We start from the raw sequence: 23,071 nt of genomic DNA, 5'->3' as shown, positions 1-23,071 counted from the left end.
ATAAACAGGGATTGCAGGGCAAGTACTTCCCACCCTGGCTTCCCAAACCCCAGTGATTTTCATAAAATGCCCAAGAAACAAACGGTTGCAACAACATGAATACAAATAAGCTTGCTAGCTCTGTGACCAATCGAACAAAACCTAAATGCCAAGCAGAGTAACTTAAGAAAAGTGTCTTGAAACTTACACTTTTAATTATAGAAAAAATAGAAACACCTTAATTGCAGGAGGATGAGAAGCTTGGAGATTTTTATGGAGGGAATACAGAAGATTTTGAGGGACTTCAAAGGTATTTTAGACCTTAATAGAAAAGAGTGGGGAGGTGGTGAGGGGTAGGAAATGCATGCAGGGCACCCACAGGCTTTGAGGCCTGAGCTCCCAGCTCTGCCTGGCCCTGACCACTCATTGAGAAGGAGGCCAAGGAGGGCAGGGCTAGCTGTATGGGTGGGTGAAGCCACCACGGTGAACTGTGCAGGTGGGTGAAGCCACCATGGAGAATCATGCAGGTGAGTGGAGCTCCCAGGGTAAACCTTGCAGGTGGATGAGGCTGCCAGGGGGAACTGCGCTGGTGGGTGAAGCTCCCAGGATAAACCCTGCAGATGGGTGAAGCCACCAAGGGGAGTCACGCAGGTGAGTGGAGCTCCCAGGGTGAACCCCACAGGTGGGTGATGTTGCCAGGGAACCACACAGGTGAGTGAAGCCATGGGCTAGCAGAACCCTGTGACCCAGGCCACACCTGTGTCCTGTGGCCAACAGGGGCAGGCAGCATGGGAGTGACAGGCACAGGCCTGAGGGGTTTGCAGAACCCTGCTCCCCAGGAGGAGTAAGCTGGGCTTTCTTTAAAGTTTCACCAAACGCTTCCTGGGCACTGTGAATTTCAGGGCTGTCACCACAGTAAACGCATGCTAATTTATTGTTCAGGAGGTGCTCACAGCATCCCACATCTACGATCTTTATTTTACAGAGAAATTAAATGTAACAAAGAGAATTAAAAACTCAGGTTTCCAAGGAAAATGTTGGAGCTCTGGAAGCTACCCCAGCAGTGGGCACTGCGACCCATGGACAAGGTCACACTGGCTGGCATCAGCCGGTGGCTGAGAGAGAGGAAGTAAGGAAGATCCACCCGCCACAGTGGGCTTTCCACAGGGCCTTAGTTACAGAGGGTTTGGACACCCAGAGGGGCCTATACCTGGGCCACAAGGAGGCTTTCCTTTGGCCGGTGGTCCCTCCTTTCCAATTCACTCAGAGCAAGACAAATCTCAGTCTGCAGCAGCACATGTAGGACGCAGGAGCATGGCCTTCCTGGGACCGCTCTGAGCCAGGAGGTGTCTGTGTCCTTAGCCCACCCTGCTTCACTCTTACCTTAGACCCTCTGAGAAGGGTCATGGTGTGACCAGGCTCCCTGCAGGTTTCAGGAAGGTTCCAGGGAGGCCTGTAGGATGCAGGCATGAGGGAAGTGGTGAGGCTGAGCGAGATGAGCACACCCTGGCCCAAGGGAGGTTCCCTGTTCCCCAGGTACTGCAGGCAGAGGGAGGCCTCAGCCAGGATGGTCGCATCCCAGCCCTCTCAGGCCCAGTGCACTTAGACCAGGCTGTGATTCCATTCTAGCAGCTGGGAGCAAAGCGGTGCCCGCCCTTCACAGCCACCTTCCCTGCCCTTTAGCTGCTGGGATGGGGATGCTCCAGTCAATGGCTCACTCCCAGCCTTTTGGGAAATAATTGCAAAACCCCAATATGAGGAGAGCTACATTTCTCAATCTGCATCTCTTCCAAGTCTTAGGCTTCCCTGGAAATCAGTGACACTCTAAGCAGAGTAAGTCAAGGGGGCACTGCCCACTCATTTTCAATGTACTTGGGAAGTGATCCCCTATCTTGTTGACCATGAAAATGCGTAGAAGAAAACACATTCTGTGTTTGTTCATCTATCCAAAAAGATTCTGATGGGCACTTTAAACCTAGTAAAGTGCTTCAACTAAAGTCAAGAAAAAGTCTCTCTAGGTGTTAAATTCAGAATAAGAGGAGAGGGAAGAAGAGAGGTGAAGATCCACTCTTTTCACTTATTTGCTGGTTGGGTGAGCATTAGGTGCGAGTCTGCTGAAACCTAAAAAGACCAGATTATCACATGCCTTCCTTACCACTGAGCTATGTGAGCCTAGACCAAATACTTTACCATGTTACGAAGAATGCTTGCGCTCAGAATGTGTAGAAGGAAAACTGCTCTTAGTAAAATCTGGAATAACCATCTAATACACTTGCCAAGATTCAGACCAATATGCCTAGAATAATGTCAAACCAAGAAAACAATGAGGTTTATGATGGAAACAGAGACAAAAATTTAGGATCATTCCAATGGCATCGGAATGATCCCACACTCATAACATTTTAAGATTACCAAATGCACTTATGAAAGGTGGCTATCACATAGAATCTAATTTTGTTTTTTGAAGACCAACTCCTTTGGAAGTTTTTCTTGGCAGATACTGAATAGCAAGAACAATTAAAATTAAAACAATAAAGAGAATTAAAAACTACATATGTCTGATGAAATAAACACTCAGATGAAATTGATTTTCTTGGCTCTCTGTCATTTAACTGAGAAAAGAAAAACTAGGATTTATACACTTTTTTGAAAAATAAAATCGTGTCCTCAATGTCAACTTGTCAAAAGCTAATTTTAACTACCTAGGATTTAATATCACTAAAATGTTGATATTAATATATCAAATTAATATAATTATAAATTACAATACTCTTAGACAGATCTTATCACAATGGGTATCCATTCTGAAGATATCTTGGCCTTTGTGCTTTGAACATCATTTTCTGAAAAGGAACAGTTTTCCTTTGGTTCTGGGAACTAGTCACTTCCTTTGCCTTCTATACATCATTCACAAAACATTTGCCTTCAACATCATGCAAAGCTACAGAAGATCTTGTACAAGGTAAGATTATGAAGTAACAGGGATTAAGTTTTTAACAAATCTACACTAATGCAGATCAATGTTCAAGTCGGTTCTTTAAAGAGATCACTTTTGAGTCTGGGTGTGGTGGCTCACACCTGTAATCCCAGCACTTTTGGAGGCCGAGGTGGGTGGGTTACCTGAGGTCAGGAGTTTGAGACCAGCCTGACCAATATGGTGAAACACCATCTCTACTAAAAATACCAAAATTAGCTGGGTGTGGTGGCATGCATCTGTAATCCCAGCTACTCAGGATGTTAAGACAGGAGAATTGCTTGAACCTGCGAAGCAGAGTTTTCAGTGAGCTGAGATCCCACCACTGTACTCCAACCTGGATGACAGAGAGAGATTCTGTCTCAAAAAAAAAAGACATCACTTTTGAGCATATCTAAATATTCCAACAATTTAGTCTTCATTCAAATTTGTGAACTCTTCCTTTGAAGCTACCTTCACAATATATGGAGAGCTCAAGGAAAGTCAGCCATATGATGTCATGCTGAAACACAGATTCCATTCGATTCTAACAAACCTACAACACAAGGAAATAAAGACACATTTCCTTATTGTATAGATGGCAATATTAAAGCTAGAGAAATGCAATGTCTTGCTCAAAGTGACAAATTATTTTGTGGTGGTGGGAGGGCGTCAGGACAAGTATGTGCCTCTGGTCACTGTCCACATTTTGTCCTGTGAGACAGTGCTGGCTCTAAAATGTCATCAACTTCGTAGGTCACGTCATCTTGAGACTGAAAGAAAAGTCAATTTAGACAAACCTACCTCACACTGCAATAATTTTTATGTAATCTTGTGGTAATAACTATTGGAATCTGTAACAGAGGCTCATGTGTATATTTTCTGTCATGCTTTTTCACCCCTTGCACTGGACTGAGTTGTTGGTTTTGAGTGACACCTGTAAGAGTGACTTTATCAAATTGAGTTTGGTCAGATTTGATCAATCCATTGTTGTATGAATTTGTCTGTTAACCTAGGACTAGTGAGCTGAGAGGTGGTGGAGCTTCCTTCATGTTTGTATAGCTCTTGCTTTGAAAATAGAAGGTGAACTGAAAGCTATGGAAAAGTAGATGGATGTCTTGTGGATTAAAAATGAGCATCATGCGTGTGTGTGTGTGTGTGTGTGTGTGTGTATGTCTTGTATCTTTGAGAGGATGGGCCCAGCTAAGATGTACTTGGCAAATTGAAACTTTCATTTTAATTAAAACTGACTTTTCTAATTTAGATAGGTTAGTCCTATATTTTTGCTTTCAAGAGAAATATTCCTTTTAGATACAACCTGTACTTTCTCTTCCGCAAATAAAAAATGGGAAGACATAATTTTGTTTTATTAAGCCCATTATTAATGCCAGAAGGAGACCAGTAAGACTGAACCATGTTCTCCCAACTACTCGGGAGGGTGACGCAGGAGAATGGCATGAACCTGGGAGTCGGAGCTTGGAGTGAGCTGAGATCGTGCCACTGCACTCCAGCCTGGACAACAGAGCAAGACTGTCCCCCCGCCGCAAAAAAAAAAAAAAAGAAAAAGAAAAAAAAAAGACTGAGCCATGTTCAAAGGAGTTCAGTATTAGGAGACTTCCTTCTAAAGTGAGAATATGAAGTTTTATCAAAAAGAAGAATGGGGGAGAATGTGTGGGTGGCCCAAAAATGGTTAAAAATCATATTTCAGTGTAGTTAGCAATACCTAGACTTATTTAAGAGAGTACTTAAGACGTTGATCAGCACAGTTCACTCTCCATGGGGTTTATAATTTCTGTAGTTAAGGTTTCCGCTTAATTTTAACATATAATACAGCCAACAGGCAATCTCTTTAAAAATAACAAAATAAAATCACAATTAAGTAAAATCAGTGGCTCTTCTGTATCTGTGTCTAACAAGATTAGAAACTTTCCCACAGCTCATGCAGATATTTTAAATATAATATGAAATGAATGTTTTGGTTTAAAATTTTATTAAATATTTTATTGTTATTAGCAATAATGTTTTCTATATTTAAATATGCACAGGAATATTTGGATGACTGGTGGGAGTTGCCCACGAGGATCTTAGGGCTGAATTGATCTCAAGCACTTCTTTTAAAAGATGCTCTGGCCGGGCGCGGTGGCTCACGCCTGTAATCCCAGCACTTTGGGAGGCTGAGGCAGACAGATCACGAGGTCAAGAGATTGAGACCATCCTGGCTAACATGGTGAAATCCCGTCTCTACTAAAATCACAAAAAATTAGCCAGGCATGTTGTTGGGCGCCTGTAGTCCCAGCTACTCAGGAGTCTGAGGTAGGAGAATGGCAAGCGCCTGGGAGGCGGAGCTTGCAGTGAACCGAGATGGCACCACTGCACTCCAACCTGGGAGGCAGAGTGATACTCCGTCTCAAAACAAACAAACAAACAAAAAAGAGATGCTCCATGGGTGACATCACCACGAGACTCAGAAACCAAGCAGGCTTCACCTTCCAGCTGCAAGAAATTTCTCAGACTGCTGTGAGGTCTTGGAGACCTCCTTTCCTAATTCTTCCCTTGACTCTCATCCCACGATTCAGTTGTTATGGAAACTAACATCTATGCATTATCTTAGCATCCAAAATTTTACATCCAAGAGTTAACTTGTGATTTTAATAAAACTAAAGTTGATTTCTGTTCAGCATCATCTATCCCTTGCCTCCTCACAATTCAAATTCTCCAGTTTCCACAAGAGTGAGATAAAAAATACTGCATTACTCAGGTGCGTGAAAGCAAGGCTAGTGTGAGTAGTATTTGCAGTGATTTGCACAAGATGATGCAGAAATATTTGACACCATCAGGAATTACCTCTCCAGAGTCTTATAGGGTTACTCTTTAATGACAGACACCAGCCCCCCTGCCCCCAGCTGCCCTGCTGTGTCTCAAGTCATGCATGGGCATACCTGAGCAGCAACAGAGGTCTCACCTCCACCTGCTGTCCCACTCAGTGCTGAGTGGGAATCCAAGCCCCAAATGCAGCCTCAGCCACAGTGATTGTGTGATCAGGATGGAGAGTGTTGAAGATAAGAGATATCCCAAGAGATGTCAGGGTCCTTCCAGGGAGCCCTGAGCCCTGGCATCATGACAGGTGCACTGACCTGCTGTCTCAAAACAGCAGTCTCAAGTTGCTCACATGACATTTTTAAAATCTCAATTCTACCCCTCCAATCCTGATAAACTTAGGGGCTTGCATGGAGTGATTTCTAAGATCCCACCAAGGCTAAATCCTGAAATTTCACTCAGCACATCAATTTGCTTCTGAGTTGCCACCATGAACTTGAAGATGGGTGGGTGTGCAGACCATTGATCGGTGAGTGAGAGACATCTGCTGAGTGAAAGTTTCCCTCTGGAGCCCACTTGCTGTGACAATGCCTTGTATGTGACACACCTTGATGAGACACAAGAAGATATCATGACTTTCAAAGGAAGAATGATTGCCAGAGTATCTCTGTCTTCCTCCCTGATATTATTTCCCTCTAAAATACAGTGCAATGCAAGGGGACTCAGATGATTTGATTGAGAACCTGGGTCCTGATCTCTTCCTCCTGCGAAAATGTCCAGGAGTCTAGGACTTCCATGCCTCATCTCACCTACAGTGCCCTGACTTTCAGCACATGGGCGTGCCCCACAGACCGCCAGGAGTAGGGACAGCTGGAAGCAGGCGCTCTTCACAGTCTCAGGAGGAGCTGCCCTGTAACACCTGATCTCACATCTGCAACCCCAGAACTGAGTGAGTTTCTGTCTGAGCCACCCTATCTGAGTATGCTGTTGCAGCAGCCCAGCAAACTCACACAACTGGCACCCTCATAAGAAGAGAAAACAGACACTGATGGGCACAGAAAGAAGAGAGGGAAGACAATATGAAGACATGAGGGGAAGCAGTTGTGGGAGCAGAGAGCTGCATCTGCAAGCCGAGGAATGCCTAGGAGTGCCGGAGACACCAGAGACAGGAGAAGACCAGGGGGATTTTACCCAGAGTGCAGGCCTGCAATTACCCAGAGTTTGGACTGCTGGCCTCCTGAACTCAGAAATCGTAAGTTTCTGTTGTTTTAAGCTACTCATTTGTGGTGCTGTGATATGGCAGCCCTAGTAACTATTGCAGATGTATTGCCTTGTTCTACAACAGAAGAGAAAAGCAGTAAAATAACTATGCCGTCACATAAAATTTCCCAATCAGAATGATTATAGCATTTTACTGCTTTACATATAAAATATGCATGCAAATTGCCAAAAAAAAATACTTAAAAGAAGGAGAACTACATTGATGTATAGACTGTGTGCCATGTATATGTTTTTTAATCAAAAGGTAATTTTTGGCCAGGCACAGTGGCTCACACCTGTAATCCCAGTATTTTGGGAGGCCAAGGCTGGTGGATCACCTGAGGTCAGGATTTCAAGACCACCCTGGCCAACATGGTGAAACCCGGTCTCTACTAAAAACACAAAAGTTAGCTGGGCATGGTGTTGGGCACCTGTAATCCCAGCCACTTGGGAGGCTGAGGCAAGAGAATTGCTTGAATCAGGGAGGTGGAGGTGGAGGTTGCCGTGAGCTGAGATTGCAGCACTGCACTCCAGCCTGGGCAACAGGGAGAGATCCATCTGAAAAAAAAAAAAAAAAAAAAAAAGGTAATTTTAAAATTAATTTTAAAATTAATTACATATTTAATTCTTTTCTACATATGATAATTTCCAGTGCATGAGGTAGCTCAACAAATACTAAAATGCACTATATAGAAGCAATTCCCAAATACTGTTGGCACAGCATCTCATATATTCTGAAATAAAGACTGCTTGGCCCATCACCCTGATGAGTAGCCAATCAGGTTGACTAATTCATAAGCCAAAACTTAGTTGCTACTGTCCACTGCTAGCTAATTTAAGTTGGACCTTTCCCCATCCACAGCTGAGATCATAACATGGGAGAAATAGAATTTTGAGGGACCCTGTGGAGGTGTAGGTTTGCCCAGGAAAAAGACTTGGTTTCATAGCAACCAGCAACCTACAGAATGGGAGAAAATTTTTGCAATCTACTCATCTGACAAAGGGCTAATATCCAGAACCTACAAAGAACTCAATCAAATTTACAAGAAAAAAACAAACAACTCCATCAAAAAGTGGGCAAAGGGTATGAACAGAAACTTCTCAAAAGAAGACATTCATACAGCCAACAGACACATGAAAAAATGCTCATCATCGCTGGCCATCAGAGAAATGCAAATCAAAACCACAATGAGATACCATCTCACACCAGTTAGAATGGCGATCATTAAAAAGTCAGGAAACAACAGGTGCTGGAGAGGATGTGGAGAAATAGGAACACTTTTACACTGTTGGTGGGATTGTAAACTAGTTCAACCATTATGGAAAACAGTATGGCGATTCCTCAAGGATCTAGAACTAGATGTACCATATGACCCAGCCATCCCATTACTGGGTATATACCCAAAGGATTATAAATTATGCTGCTATAAAGACACATGCACACGTATGTTTATTGCAGCACTATTCACAATAGCAAAGACTTGGAATCAACCCAAATGTCCATCAGTGACAGATTGGATTAAGAAAATGTGGCACATATACACCATGGAATACTATGCAGCCATCAAAAAGGATGAGTTTGCGTCCTTTGTAGGGACATGGATGCAGCTGGAAACCATCATTCTTAGCAAACTATCACAAGAACAGAAAACCAAACACCGCATGTTCTCATTCATAGGTGGGAACTGAACAATAAGATCACTTGGACTCAGGAAGGGGAACATCACACACAGGGGCCTATCATGGGGAGGGGGGAGGGGGGAGGGATTGCATTGGGAGTTATACCTGATGTAAATGATGAGTTGATGGGTGCAGTACACCAACATGGCACAAGTATACATATGTAACAAACCTGTACATTATGCACATGTACCCTACAACTTAAAGTATAATAATAATAAATAAATTAAAAAACAAATAAACAAACAAAAAAAACAAACAGCCCCATCAAAAAGTGGGCAAAGGATATGAACAGACAGTTCTCAAAAGAAGACATTCATACAGCCAACAGACACATGAAAAAATGCTCATCATCACTGGCCATCAGAGAAATGCAAATCAAAACCACAATGAGATACCATCTCACACCAGTTAGAATGGCGATCATTAAAAAGTCAGGAAACAACAGGTGCTGGAGAGGATGTGGAGAAATAGGAACACTTTTACACTGTTGGTGGGATTGTAAACTAGTTCAACCATTATGGAAAACAGTATGGCGATTCCTCAAGGATCTAGAACTAGATGTACCATATGACCCAGCCATCCCATTACTGGGGATATACCCAAAGGATTATAAATCATGCTGCTATAAAGACACATGCACACGTATGTTTATTGCAGCACTATTCACAATAGCAAAGACTTGGAATCAACCCAAATGTCCATCAGTGACAGATTGGATTAAGAAAATGTGGCACATATACACCATGGAATACTATGCAGCCATAAAAAAGGATGAGTTTGTGTCCTTTGTAGGGACATGGATGCAGCTGGAAACCATCATTCTTAGCAAACTATCACAAGAACAGAAAACCAAACACCGCATGTTCTCACTCATAGGTGGGAACTGAACAATGAGATCACTTGGACTCGGGAAGGGGAACATCACACACCGGGGCCTATCATGGGGAGGGGGGAGGGGAGAGGGGGGAGGGATAGCATTGGGAGTTATACCTGATGTAAATGACGAGTTGATGGGTGCTGACGAGTTGATGGGTGCAGCACAGCAACATGGCACAAGTATACATATGTAACAAACCTGCACGTTATGCACATGTACCCTAGAACTTAAAGTATAATAATAATTTAAAAAAATAAAAAAATTAAAAAATTAAAAAAAGAATATTTGCTAATAAATTTTTATAGGCACAGCCCTAACATCAAGCCATTTAAAAGTTTTTGCTATGGTGCAGTATCTTTTATGTTAGTTTATTTCATCCTATGAGTTTTATTTCAAACTTTAAGTTAATAGATTATTAAATCGTACTTTGAAACTCATTTCAAACTCATACCAGTGATAAAAACCCACAGCAGAGCAAATTACTGAAGAATAAACGGCAGCAATGAATTAACAGTTGGGGTGTTAGACTAATCTTTGGATAGCTTTTACTCCATTTTTGTTGATGCTCAGTTTTATGTTGATGCTTTGGGGTGATGAAAGTAATAGTTTGTTAATGGTAAAGTGCTTGTAACAAGCATCTTTTCATTTTCAGATACTATATTGTGTGTACTTTTAATTGTCAAATATGCATTAGCATCAGCATTTTTTTCCAGACCTCCTTTCCTCTTTTGGAAAAGAAACAACAGTAACACAAAAACAGCATAATAATCACTTCCTAATATCCCATTTACTTTTAACATGTAAAGGAACAATTTCATTTTTAAAGACAGATGGTACATCATTTGTTCTATATTATAAAATTCTTCCTGGACACATATTGTCATGGACTCAAGTATCAAATATTCCAGCCCCCATTTGCTTCCCAAGTATTTCATGCTGATTAATTCTTACACCTTAATGTAAATACAGGACATTAAAATGTAGAAATGGGTTCATTAAAAATGTATTATATGTACATACCTGAAATGTATTATATGTACGTAACTGAAAGAGTGTTGCAGAATCCAAACAATACCAGTGTCGAAATTTTCTGAATTGGTATTGAATTGCCTTTAGCGTTTTGGCATATGCTTTTGAATATCCTTAATGATTCTAGCTCTTTGCCCTCTGATGGTAGATTTAATGCTTCCAATTGTCCAAAGAACTATGGGAGCCAAGTTTAGTGCAAAAGGAGCATGAACTGGCTTTAACAGAAATAATGGCACTTATAAAATATTAAGTCCACTCTTTCTTTGTTAGTAAATTCATAGTCATTTACTTTTAAACAACTCAGTGTAGTGCTACTATTTCAAGTTAAAAGAAAACTTTTACAGCGGTATTTGTCAAGTTTGGCATGTAAATGTGACTTGGTGAAAAAGGGTAAATTTGAGATTAGTGGAGTAGATGCTTCTAACATGCTGGATAGCCAGCAGGATTATAATTTTCTGTAAAAATCCTATTCTAGAGCAAATGTTTATAAAAATCCTGAGGAAAAATCAAAATATAATGGGTAAATGGTGATTTACATTGAATCAGAAAGATTATCATTGACATCTCAGCCAAAACTATTTGCTATGTTATAAAATCTCCCTCATTTTAAAAATCATAATTTGATGTCATTTGAAAGAAAGACACATGTCAACCCTGTAGTGAGCTACCAATTTAATGTGTATATATACATATTTGTATATCATATACATTGTATACATTTATATATTACATTAATATTTGTTAATATACATATATTTTCAATAATGTATAAATATTGAATATATTATTGAAAATATATGTATATTAACAAATATTAATGTAATATATTGAATACATTACATTAATGTATTATTGAATACATTATTGAAATTACTGAATAAAAATAATATATTATTTTCAATAATAAATTTCAATGCATAATACACTTAACTATTTTAATTAAAATAAATCAGAATTCTACTTGTACTATTTGCGACAATCTATTCTAAAGTATTTTTAAATATTAAAACTGAAGTTCGCAAAAATAGTCTTTGGCCTTTCACGTTCTTATTTTGAATAAAATAACTTTTTAGTCTAAATCAATAGATATTATTGTATATACTTTAAGCAATTGTTCTCATTTTTTATTTCTCTTCTGAATCTTTTGCTATGAAGCAGGTTAAGTAGAAATTCACGAATTACATCATTAGAAATTTTGTTAGGAAGCAGATTAAGTACAAATTCATGAATTATGTAATTAGAAAATGTGTATTTGTTTAACATTAAGACAATAGTAATAAAAAACACTTATTTAATAAACAGATCTTTTTTCATGCAATTTCTCTAAAATTACTATAGCTATTATCTAACCACTTTAAAAATATGCATAAACCCAAAATTAAAAATTAAAAATTAGAGCTCTGAATGGCTATACAATATCATTGAAATTATATTTGGAGTCTCTGACTCCAATAAAATTGATTTTAGTAGATGTTAGCAGAATGGTACACTAATTTCAGCAGTGGTAGTTGTCACCATACAATTTTCTGTCTCAAGAAATCATGTAAAGACTTGGATAAATTACCTTCAATGTATACCCCAAAATACTCTGATTATCATTCACTCCCCTCCTTGAAAAGGAAAAAAAAGAAAATAAAAGAGAAAACCTCTATAGATTTAAACCTCAGAAAGGGAAACGGCAGAGTGATAAACTGTAATACTTCCTAAATACTGTGGTCTCCCATTTGCTTTCAATATATTTTAATTTCTTTTTAAAAATTGTGATAGAAACATATAAAAGTTTTGATTATATTTCTAAGAAGGAGAAAGGTTTGTATAAATTACAAATGAGCTGAGAAAAGAGAAAGATCAATTTCAAAGCAGCAGATGTGTAAATATTCCTTGCTTAAAACCAAATAAGGAACCACAGTTAATGATCAAAAATTCTTAAACACAAAAGGGTAATGTCAATGCTTTTATCTCCACAGTAAAGATACTGTATGTGTAGAATTAACATGGCAAAACTGAGAAAAAATACTAAGTCAGTTATTAGAGAGACTGCCCGTTGATGAATTTTATAGGAATGGTCCTTAAGGAAAATAAAAGCGAACCTGATTCACTTTTATCATGATGAAAGGAGGAGGTTGAGAAATTCTCACCATAGAAAATGACTACAAAGCTGTACAAAACTGTCAAAAACAGTCACTTAAATGTTTGGGAACTATAAAAGAGGTACATAACAAATCAAGGAGTGTTTATTCACAAAAAGGACTAAACTTTGAATAGTAACAGTGAGAGCATGTGGCATTTTTATTGACGATGTTCCTATCCACACCTCATCTTTTTTGGCAAAGGGGTTCAACCAGGAAGAGCAGACCTTGCAAATTAGCAGTCTAATTGCTATTGCTAGTGGGGACTCACTTAAAGCACTGTCAGTTAAAGTGATGATCTCAGTGACACATGAACATGCAGGGCCAGCAGTTGTATTAGCCTGAGATTGAAATCCTGTTTGACGCAAACAGCAAGGTGACAGCCAGGGAATTTCCAGGGAGTTCCAGGATGTAAGCTACTATAGTGGGCTTGATAAACTCTCTACATATCCTAGGTTGTCCCAAGCCTCAGCTGACGCACAACAGAGCCTGAAGGAGGGCTAAGCTCCCCAAGCCAGAAAAGCCTAGAACACGAAGCACTGAGTGGAAGTGTTAAAGCTTCACCTTGTCACGCTGGCCACTGGGAGGCAGGGACCAGTTTCAGTGAAGGCACTCAAACCTACCCTCCAAATCCCAGCTTTTGCTTCTAGCAAAAGGTCCAGCTGGCCAGGAATTGCTGGGCCCATCTGCACTGCACTCCTTGGGGAGCCCAAGTAGGAGAAACTCAGACGGAGCCCAGCCCTCCCCACCCAAGTGCTGGTTCCCATTCCTGACGCCTCCACACACAGTGCCCTTTTTCCCCCCTCTCCCTGTGGTGCCCACTATTCCCTGTGTGCTAGTCCCAGGTGGTCTCTGCAACACAGAACGTGAGTGTCCAGGCCAGGGAACCACAGTGGGTGTGGGGACCCTGCTGAACTCAAGAGTGCTCAAGCGTACTCGAACAGGAGGAGGAGATCACCCTCTAGAGCTTTAAGTCCGGGAAGAGCAGAACGATCCCTTCTTTGGAGTCCACCAGAAAGAAGGAGGCCACCAATGTCACTGCCTCCTCAGCCTGCCAACCCCGCTGGCAGTATAGCCCCCAATAGCACCCCTACCCTGCCCCCTGCTGCCAGCCCTGTAGCCCCTGGATAGCACACTCAACACACCCTACAGCTGCAGGCAATGTAACCCCCAATACCCTCCCCGCCCCCAGGCTCCGAGCCCGCAGGCAGTGTTAGCACCCGATAGTGCCCACAACCTGACCCACCCACGGGTGTTACTGCACTAGACAGCGCCCCAAACCTGCCCTCCCCCACCCCACCATGAGCAGCACAGCTCCTAATAGTGCACCCCCACTCACGGGCAGTGCAGCACCTGATGATGCCCCTGAACCACCCCTCACTGCCAGCACTGTAGCCCCAGATAGCTCCACCGAACCCGCCCCCTGCCACGAGCAGTGCACCAGAAGATGGTGCCCTTAACCCATCCACTGCCACCGTCAGTACACGTTAGTGTGCACGACCTGCCTCCCGTGACCACCCCCACCACCGTAGCCCCCACTCCACCACCAGCAATGTAACCTCAGAGAGTGCCCCCAACCAGACCAATGCCACAGATAGTTAGCCTTGGGCAGTGAGCCCCAATAGGTCACCCAACCTTTGCCCAGGAGGACAGTGCAGCCCTGGATAACTCACCTATCCCGCCACATTTCTACCACTCTGGCCGAGTTGCAGTCTCCGATGTCACCACCCACTGCAGCGAGGCGACCCGCGGTGGCACAGGTTCCAGCCTCCAGCATGCAGTGGTGCTGCTTCTCGTCTTCCAGCTAGGCAAGAGAAACTCCCGCTGCTAGCTGCCCTCCTACCGCTCTGTCACCACCACCAACAGCAGCGAAGCAGGGCCTCAGGCTCTGGGCTCCCGGCTCTGGGCTCCAGGCTCCCGCGGGCAGCAAGTGACGGCCCCTTCCAGTTCTCCAGTTCTCTAAGCTGGGACGTAACAGCTCAGCACGCTGACAAACAGGAGTCTGAAATGACCTCAGACCACGTCAACATGCTTTATATACTGAGGTCGCGCACATGCGGATGCTGGAATACATGTTCTGATTGGATGAGAGAAAACCTCTACGCTTACTATGATTGGGCTTTATTTTCATGCTGTGATTGGTTGTCTTCAGACTTGCTCTCATCCAATCAGAACACGATAATAAAGTCCAATCCGAGTAAGCCTGGAGGTTTTTTCTCATCCAATCAGAACATGCAGTCAAAGAAGCTCCACCTCCATGACGTCAGTATATAAATGATGCTGAAAGCGCGGCAGGCTTTTTTAGTTTCCCTGTCTTCCTGTGAAGCTGGTCAGTTCCGGACTTAGAAGACGAGGAGAAGGGAGCAGCACGCCGCGTGCTGGAGGCTTGAGTCGCGACCCTACGGGGCTGCTCGCCTCGCTGCGGTTGATGGTGGCGGTGACAGAGAGGCTGGAGCGGTAGGAAGAGGAAAATAGTTTTGGGATAGATACATGGAGTGAGGCAAAGAGGGCGGTTAGTGAGAAAGGGAAAAAGGGATAGTGAGGAGGAGAAGACATTGCAAAAAGAGAGTGGGGAAAAAAGTTTTTGGGTAGATGGAGGCGGAAAAACAGGATGGGGAGCGGGAGGGAGGGAAGGTTTTGCAGAATGACTGGGTAAAAAGTTTATGGGTAGATGGGAGAGGAAAAAGAGAGATGGTGATGGGTGGAAAACGGGGGCGAGCAGTAGTGAGAGAAGATTCTGAGAAAAGATGGTGGGGAGAAAAGTTTTTGGGTTGATAAAGAAGCAAAAGAAGGTAGCAAATGGGAGAAGGAAAAAGAGGGTAGCCAACTGGAGGAAGAGAAGGTTTAGTGAAGAAACAGTGGCAGAAAAGAAAGATGGTGAAGAAAGAAAAGACAAGACGGTGGGTAAAAAGTGTTCGGGTAGATGGAGGGGGGAAAGAGGGTGACGAGGAGGAGGAGAAAAAAGGGTGGCGAGAAGGAGCGAGAAAGAAGGTTGGGGAAAAGATGGGAAAATTATGGTTGGTAGAGGGCAAAAAGGGTGGCAAGCAGGATAGGGGAGAGAAGAGGACGAGTAAGAAGCGGGGAAGACTTCGTGAAAAGACATTGGGGGAAATTTTGGGGGTAGATGGAGGGGGAAAAGAGGGAGATGAAAAGGAATGGGAAGAAGACTTTCAGAAAAGATTGGGGAAATGTTTTTGGGTGGTTGGAGAAGTGAAAGAGAATAGCAAGGAGGAGCTGAGGGAAGACGATGAGGAAAAGTTTTTGGGTAGATGAAGGAGGAAAAGAGGGTAGTGAGCAGTAGGAGTGGGGAGAAGTTTTTGGGAAAAGACGGGGAAAAAGTGTTTGCTTAGATGAAGAAGCAAAAGGGGGTGATGAGAGCGGGAGGGGGAAAAAGAGGGTGGCCAGGGAGAAGGGGAAAATACGGTGGGAAAAAACAGTGGTGAAAGTGTTGGGTAGATGGATGGGGAATAGCACGGTGAGCAGGAGACTAGAGAAAGCTTTGCGACGGTAGGGAAAAAATGATGGTGAAAAAGTTTGCGGGTGGTTGGGGGAAGGAAAAGGGTGGCGAGAGGGAGGGGGCCAAATGCGGTCGGGAAAAGAAGGTGGGGAAATAATGGTGGGGAACGAAAGTTTTGGGTAGATTTATAAAAATAAGATTATTTGTATTTTTGCTTTTGAGTAGTTTGAGTTATGTGTTTTGTGTATTAACCCCTTGCCTGAGGAATAGTTTGCAAATACTTCCATTCTCTGGTTCCTTCATTCCACTGATTGCTTCCTCTGCTTTGCAGAAACTTTTAATTTAATGTAATTACATTTCTGCTTTTGTTGCTTGTGCTTTTGATGTTTACTTGAAAATTCGTCGTCCTAACCAATTTCATGAAGCATTTATCCTATGTTCTCTTCTTTGGTAGTTTCATAGTTTCGGGTCCTACATTTAAATCTTCATTTTGAGTAGATTTTTGTATATGGTAAGATAACAGCCTAGATGTATTTTTGTTCATGTGGGTGTTGGGCTTTCCTAGCACAGTTTATTGAAGCCATTATCCTTCCCCAATGTGTGTTCTTGGTGCCTTTGTTAAAAGTGAGTTGACCGTAAATGTGTGAGTTGATTTCCGATTTCTCTATTCCGTTTCACTTGTCTGTATCTGTCATTTGTCTCTTTCTCACCCCAACCCCTTTTATTGATAGTACCATGCTTACTATAGATTTGTAGTATGTTTTGAATCAGGTAGTGTGATGCCTCCAGCTTTTCTTTTTATTTCAGATACTTTTGTCTATTTGAGGCATTTTGAATTTCCATGTGAATTTTAAGATTGTTTTTTCCTATTTCAATGAAGAAAGTGTTTTGTAATTGAACACAGATTGCATTGATTCTGTAGATCACATTGGGTGATACAGATATTTTAACATTATTCCAGTGCATGGACATGGATATCTTTCCATTTACTTGTGTTGTCTGCTTTAATCTCTTTCATCTATGTTTTATAGTTTTCATTTTGGGATTTCTTGCCTTTTTGGGTAACTTTATCCCTAGATATCTTTTTTTCTAATAAAATAGCTTTCTTGATTTTTTTTCTTAGACATTTCACTACTGGTGCATGGGCGTGCTACTCATTTTTATATATTGATATTGTATCTTGGAACTTGACTAAATTTCTCATTTCTAGTAGGTTTTTTGTGGAATCTTTAGGGTCCTCTCTATATATGTTCGTGTCACCTGGAAACAGACACAATTTGACTCCCCTTTTTTCCAATTTGGATGCCTTTTATTGCATTCTCCTAATTGCTCTAGCTAGGACTTCCAGTACTATGATGAATAAAAGTGGTGTAAAAGTAGCCACGCTTGTTCCAGAGCTTAGAGGAAGAGCTTTTAATTTTTCCCTATTGATTATGTTAGCTGTGGGTTTCTCATATATGGCTTATATTGTGCTGAGATATGTTCCTTCTGTTACTCATGTTGTTTTTATCATGAAGGAATGTTGATTTTTATTTTTTTCAGCATCTACTGAAATGATTATATGGCTTTCGTTCTTGATTTACTGAATGTGATGTCGCACATTTATTTGTGTTTAGTGAATCGTCCTCATATTCCTGGGATGAAACCCACTTGATCATGGCAGGTTATCTGTTTATTGTGTTGTCAAATGCAATTTCCAACTATTTTGTTGAGAATTTCTTGCCCCTATGTTTATCAGGGATATTTGCCTGTGGTTTTCTTTCTGTGTTGTGTCCCGGTCTGGTTTTTGTACCAAGGTCACGCTGTCCTCATAGAACAAGTTTCGAAGCCATCCTTCCTCTTTATTTTAGGGGGAATATTTTGAGTCAAATTGGTATTATCTCTTTTTAAAATGTTTGGTAATTTAGCAGAGAAACCATGATTCTAGCGTTTTTCTTTGCCGGGAGGCTTTTTATGACCGCTTTAATTGCATTACTCATTATTGGTCTATTCAGATTTTTTTATTTTTATTTTTTTATCATTCTATCTTGGGAATTCGTTGTGTCTAGAAATTTATTCACTTCTAAATCTCACAGTCCTTCATACTTTTGCGTTATCAATTGCAATGTCTCCTTTTTTATCTACGATTTTGTTTTCTTCTTTATATCTTTAGTCTAGTCAAAGCTTGTCAATTTTGAATTTATTTTTTCTAAAACACTCCAGGTCTTTGTTCCATTGACTTTTTGTATTTTTTGTTTCTATTTTTAAAATTTTTTCTCTAATCTTTATGGTATTTTTTCCACTAATTCTAGCATTTGACTGTTCTTGTTTTTTTCATTACTGGAGGTGTACTGTCAGGATGGCTATTTGTGATCCTTCTATTTTTCTGATGTGGGCATTTATAGCTATGCACTTTTCCTCTTAGAATTGCCTTTGCTGCATCCCACAGGATTTATTGTGTTTCTATTGTTATGTTTCAATAAATACTTAATTTCCTTTTTTTTTTAATTTATTGGCTCATGAGCATGTATTTCAATTTCCATGTATTTGTACAGTTTTTAAAGTTTCTTCCTGTTACTGATTTCTAATACGATTCCACTGAGGTCAGAAAAGATACTTGATATGAATTCAGTTTTTAAAAATGTGTTGGGACTTGTTTTTTGGCCTGACACATAATCTGTCCTGTGGAATACTCCACGTGCTACTCAGTAGAATGTGCTTTGTGCAGTTGTGGAGTGGAAAACTGTGAAAATGTCTGTTAGGTCCATTCTGTATAGAGTACAGTTTAGCTGATGACGTTTTGTTGTCTGGATGATCTGTCCATTGACGGTAGTGGGGTGCTGATGATAGTGGAGTGTTGAGGTACTCTATTGTATTGCAGTCCATCTGTCCTTTAAGGCCTGTTAATATTTGCATCTGTATTTAGGTGCTTGAGTGTTGGTTGCACATGCACTTATAATTGTTAGGCAGCTGTTTACTTCTTTCTCATTATATAATTTTTATTTTCTATTTTTTGACTTAAAGTTTATTTTATCTAAGTATAGCTACTCCTGCTTTTTTTGTTTCCATTTGTATGGGGTATCTTTTATCATCCCTTCACTTTCAGTCTGTGTATGTCTTTAAAGGTGAACTGAGTTTCTCGTAGGCAGTATAAAACTGGGTCTTTTAATCCATTCAGCCACTGTGTCTTAATTTAATTCATTCATATTCAGGATTATCACAGGTAAAAACAGACTACTGCCATTTTTTACTTGTTTTATGGTGGTTTTGCTACTCTTTTTTCTTTTATTTCTCCCTTCCCTGTTTCCCTTCTTTCTGATCTCTTTTTCTTCCTTTCTTTTCTTTCCTCCTTGCCTTCCTTCCTGTCTTTATTTGTAGTGAAGTAGTATTTTTCTGGTAGTGTGTGTTTTAATTCCTTACTTTTTATGTTTAGGGTGTTTATTGATTTTTGTTTTCTGGTTACCATGAGGCTAAACAACATAAGTATAACAAGTTACTTTAAACCGAGGAAAACTTAACTTTGGTCTCAGCTACTCAGGAGGCTCAGGTGGGAGGATTGTTTGAGCCTGGGAGGCTGAGGTTGCAGTGAGCTGAGAGCGCAGCTGCACTCTCTATCCTGGCTGACAGAGTAAGACAACGTATCCTTAAATAAAGAGATAAATACATAAATAAAAATACAATAGCTTATAATGAATTCTGATTGTAAATTTTGAGATGATGATATATTAAGGGTGTAAAGAAGAAAGTCAAAATCATTCCTAATCTCATTACCCAAATATTTCTAATGTTTTGGTACATATGCTTCCTAATTCATAACCCCCTCTCTCACACACACAGATGTACACATAAAATCTATACACTTTACACACAGATATAGTTTTATTGTAACATTTTTGGAAACATGGTTTTGTAATTTTTTGTTTAAAAATATTGCAATAACTTGAGATGAATATATAAAATACTAATTTTAAGATTTTGCTTTCTGCCCTTTGGGGTGGCAGGTTCACTTCTTGCTGAATTGAATGGTCTAAGTGTCTTTGATTTTTCTTCTCTCCTCCAAGCTGTTGCTTTTGGAAGGGGCGTCTGGATCTCCCTCCTGTTTACTTGGGGGAAAACACATAGTATTGTGGGGTTATGAAGACATGTTGCCTGCACAAGATAGCAACACTGGCTATAGTTCTGAAAGTAAAGGTAATGTAAGAGTTTTCATCCTGTGATTAATACTAGGATGTAACTGAAGTGGTTTTAGATCATAGTTACAAAAGATTTAGATGTAACTGTGTTTTAGATCATTGTAGCCAATGATTTAGATATAACTCTGGTGTACCTTTCAATTAAGAGCTCAAGATTTCTATGCAGTATGTTGATTGCTTTATCTGTAGATGCATAAAACCTGATACTGGGTAAGGTGAGAAAATAGGTAGGTTTTACTATCACAAAGAAAAGGTATTATCCATACACTCTTGCCAAGGAGGCATGGATTACTTAAATTGGCTTCTGGATATTTGAGTTCGGGTATGATAGCCTTAAGTTGAATTTTTTGGTTACTGTTGATAATATTTATTTTAGTAATTGATTGTGTTTAGTAACTGATTGTGTTACTGAGCTCTACTGTCCTAAAAGCAAAAATGAAGAGGTTCAAGGGAGCACAAATTGCTTAACATCTCCTTTAAAGAAATAGGCTAGTTTAAAATTTTTTTACAGAGCTTTACAGTATTACAAGTGAGTTTTATTACAGTGTTACATGTCAACAAAAATGGTAGAAGCTCTCTTAACTGACTTGCCAGATGGATTAGATCTCTCCATTCACTCAATAAAATGTCCAGGCCAGTGCCATGGCCCACTGAACCCACGGGGCTGGTCGGCTCTGCTTGATACATCTGTGCACTGCTGCTCTCACCAGGGGAGAGCTGCAGGCTCACCAGGAGTCAGCCTTGCTCCCAAACCGGTTTGTTAATTATAACTGGTACTTACCATTGTGATAATACCATTAAATCTTCCATAACTGATGAAATAGGAATTAAAAAAAAAAACAAGAAATAGTGCCATTAAGAAGTTGAATGTTTTAGAAACAATGAAGTGAGTGTCTAAGAAACTGGTGTTCATCAGTGTGGGATTGAGAGTCTGCTCCTCCCACCCCTTCCTTTCCCAACTTCAATGGGGGAGCCTTCCTGAGCACTGTACTGCCTCCCATGGGTGACCTAGGTTACATTGTTATGTATGTGTCAGTGCATAGAGCAATTCCTGGCATGGAGTAAATGCCATGTGTGTGTGACCTGTTACAGTTTTTGAGAAACAGCACAGCATAGCTTAATGATTAGGAACACGGACTCTGGAACTGCATTGTCTGAACTCAACCCCCAACACTGTTCCTCCATTGGTAACTTGTGTGGCCTTGGACAAGTTACTTAACATCTCTGTGGTCATCATAAGTGAAGAGGAAAATAGTCTACCTTGCAGGGTTATTGTTTAGATCAAATAAGATAATATTTCTAAAGCACTTAAGGCACTTCCTTTTTTGGAGGGGGGTTTTTATTTTTTAACTTTTGGGTTCAGGGGTACATGTGCAGGTTTGTTAATATAGGTAAACTGCATGTTATGAGGGTTTGGCATATAGACTGTTTTGTCACCCAGATAATAAGGATAGTACCCAATTGGTGGTTTTTTAATCCTCTCCTTCCTCCCATCCTCCACCCTCAAGTAGGCCCCAATGTCTGTTGCTGCCTTCTTTGTGACCATGTGTTCTCAGTGTTTAACTCTCACTAATAAGTGAGAATGTACAGTATTTGATTTTCTGTTCCTATGACTGTTCGCTTAGGATAATGGCCTCCAGATTTATCCATGTTGCTGCAAAGGACAGGATCTTGTTCTTTTTTTATGGCTGCATTGGTGTATGTGTACCACTTTTTGTTTATCCAGTCTACTGTCGATGGGCATTTCGGTTGATTCCATGTCTTTGCCAATGTGAATAGTGCTGTGATTAACACACATATATATGTATCTGAATCATGCATTAATCATGTAGAAAGATTTATTTTCCTTTGGGTATACAGCCAAAAATGGGATTTCTGGGTCAAATGGTACTTCTTTTGTAAGATCTTTGAGAAATTCCTACACTGTTTTCCACACTGACTGAACAAATTCACATCTTTAGCGCTGTGTAAGTATTCCATCTTCTCCACGACCTTTCCAGAATCTGTTATTTTTTCTGCTTAATTATAGCCATTCTGATAGGTGTGAGATGGTATCTATTAATAGCTTGTCCATTAATAGCTTTCTGCTCTTTCCCTCTTCATCAGTGGCAGAAGGTGGGAAATTGTGGGCTGAATTACTATTGCTGAAAGTGCTTAACTAGTTTAAGGAGATGTAGTTTAAGAGAATTTGTCAGATAAAGATGACATTAGTTGCTTCTCATGTGGTGGTTGGGCATTGCTTAGGCTGAGTGTTTTTCTTGAACTTTCTGTAGGTTAAAAGGCTTGGAAGAAGTTACTAAGGCTACTATGCTCGGTCACCTTCTTCCAGTTTTGCTGACCTCCGTGACGCATTGAAAGTTGCCGACTCAGATCATGGTCGATACCCTGATGCCTCAGTTAATGCAGCTGGGACTGTATACCAGCCAGGTACAATCCTTGTTGTGCCAAAGTGAACTGCTTTTTTGCCAACCCGCTTCACAGGGCAACTGTTTGCTTTCACTGAAGTAAACTGGATTTGCAGACTAACTGCAGTCGTTTAGCAGGGGTTCATTTTCAATCAGCTGTAAAAATGCTGATACGTAATGCTACTAAAAACCTACCATTTTAGTTTGTCTCCTCAATCCTTGCCAGCTAATAGTAACTAATATAAATGGTGTATTCCATTCCAGCATGAAGTAAAATAATGTTGCGTCTTAAGTAGCATTTTTTAGTGAA

General features: G+C 40.7%; 1 long non-coding RNA gene across 2 annotated transcripts in view; it reads right to left on the bottom strand.

Annotated features, from left to right (window-relative positions):
• LOC139361375 (uncharacterized) overlaps positions 1-14,537 on the bottom strand; it is a 46,255-nt gene extending 31,718 nt beyond the window's left edge. For both annotated transcript variants that reach the window (XR_011618937.1, XR_011618938.1), the window contains exon 1: positions 14,401-14,537. This is a non-coding gene — a long non-coding RNA (uncharacterized lncRNA). The remainder of the gene's footprint in view (positions 1-14,400) is intronic.
• Positions 14,538-23,071: the final 8,534 nt, after the last annotated feature.

The sequence above is a fragment of the Macaca nemestrina genome, unplaced genomic scaffold (assembly GCF_043159975.1).
Source record: "Macaca nemestrina isolate mMacNem1 unplaced genomic scaffold, mMacNem.hap1 Scaffold_45, whole genome shotgun sequence".
Taxonomy (NCBI): domain Eukaryota; kingdom Metazoa; phylum Chordata; class Mammalia; order Primates; family Cercopithecidae; genus Macaca; species Macaca nemestrina.
The sequence above is the reverse complement of the archived record's forward strand: the minus strand, read 5'-3'. Positions and strand labels throughout refer to the sequence as shown.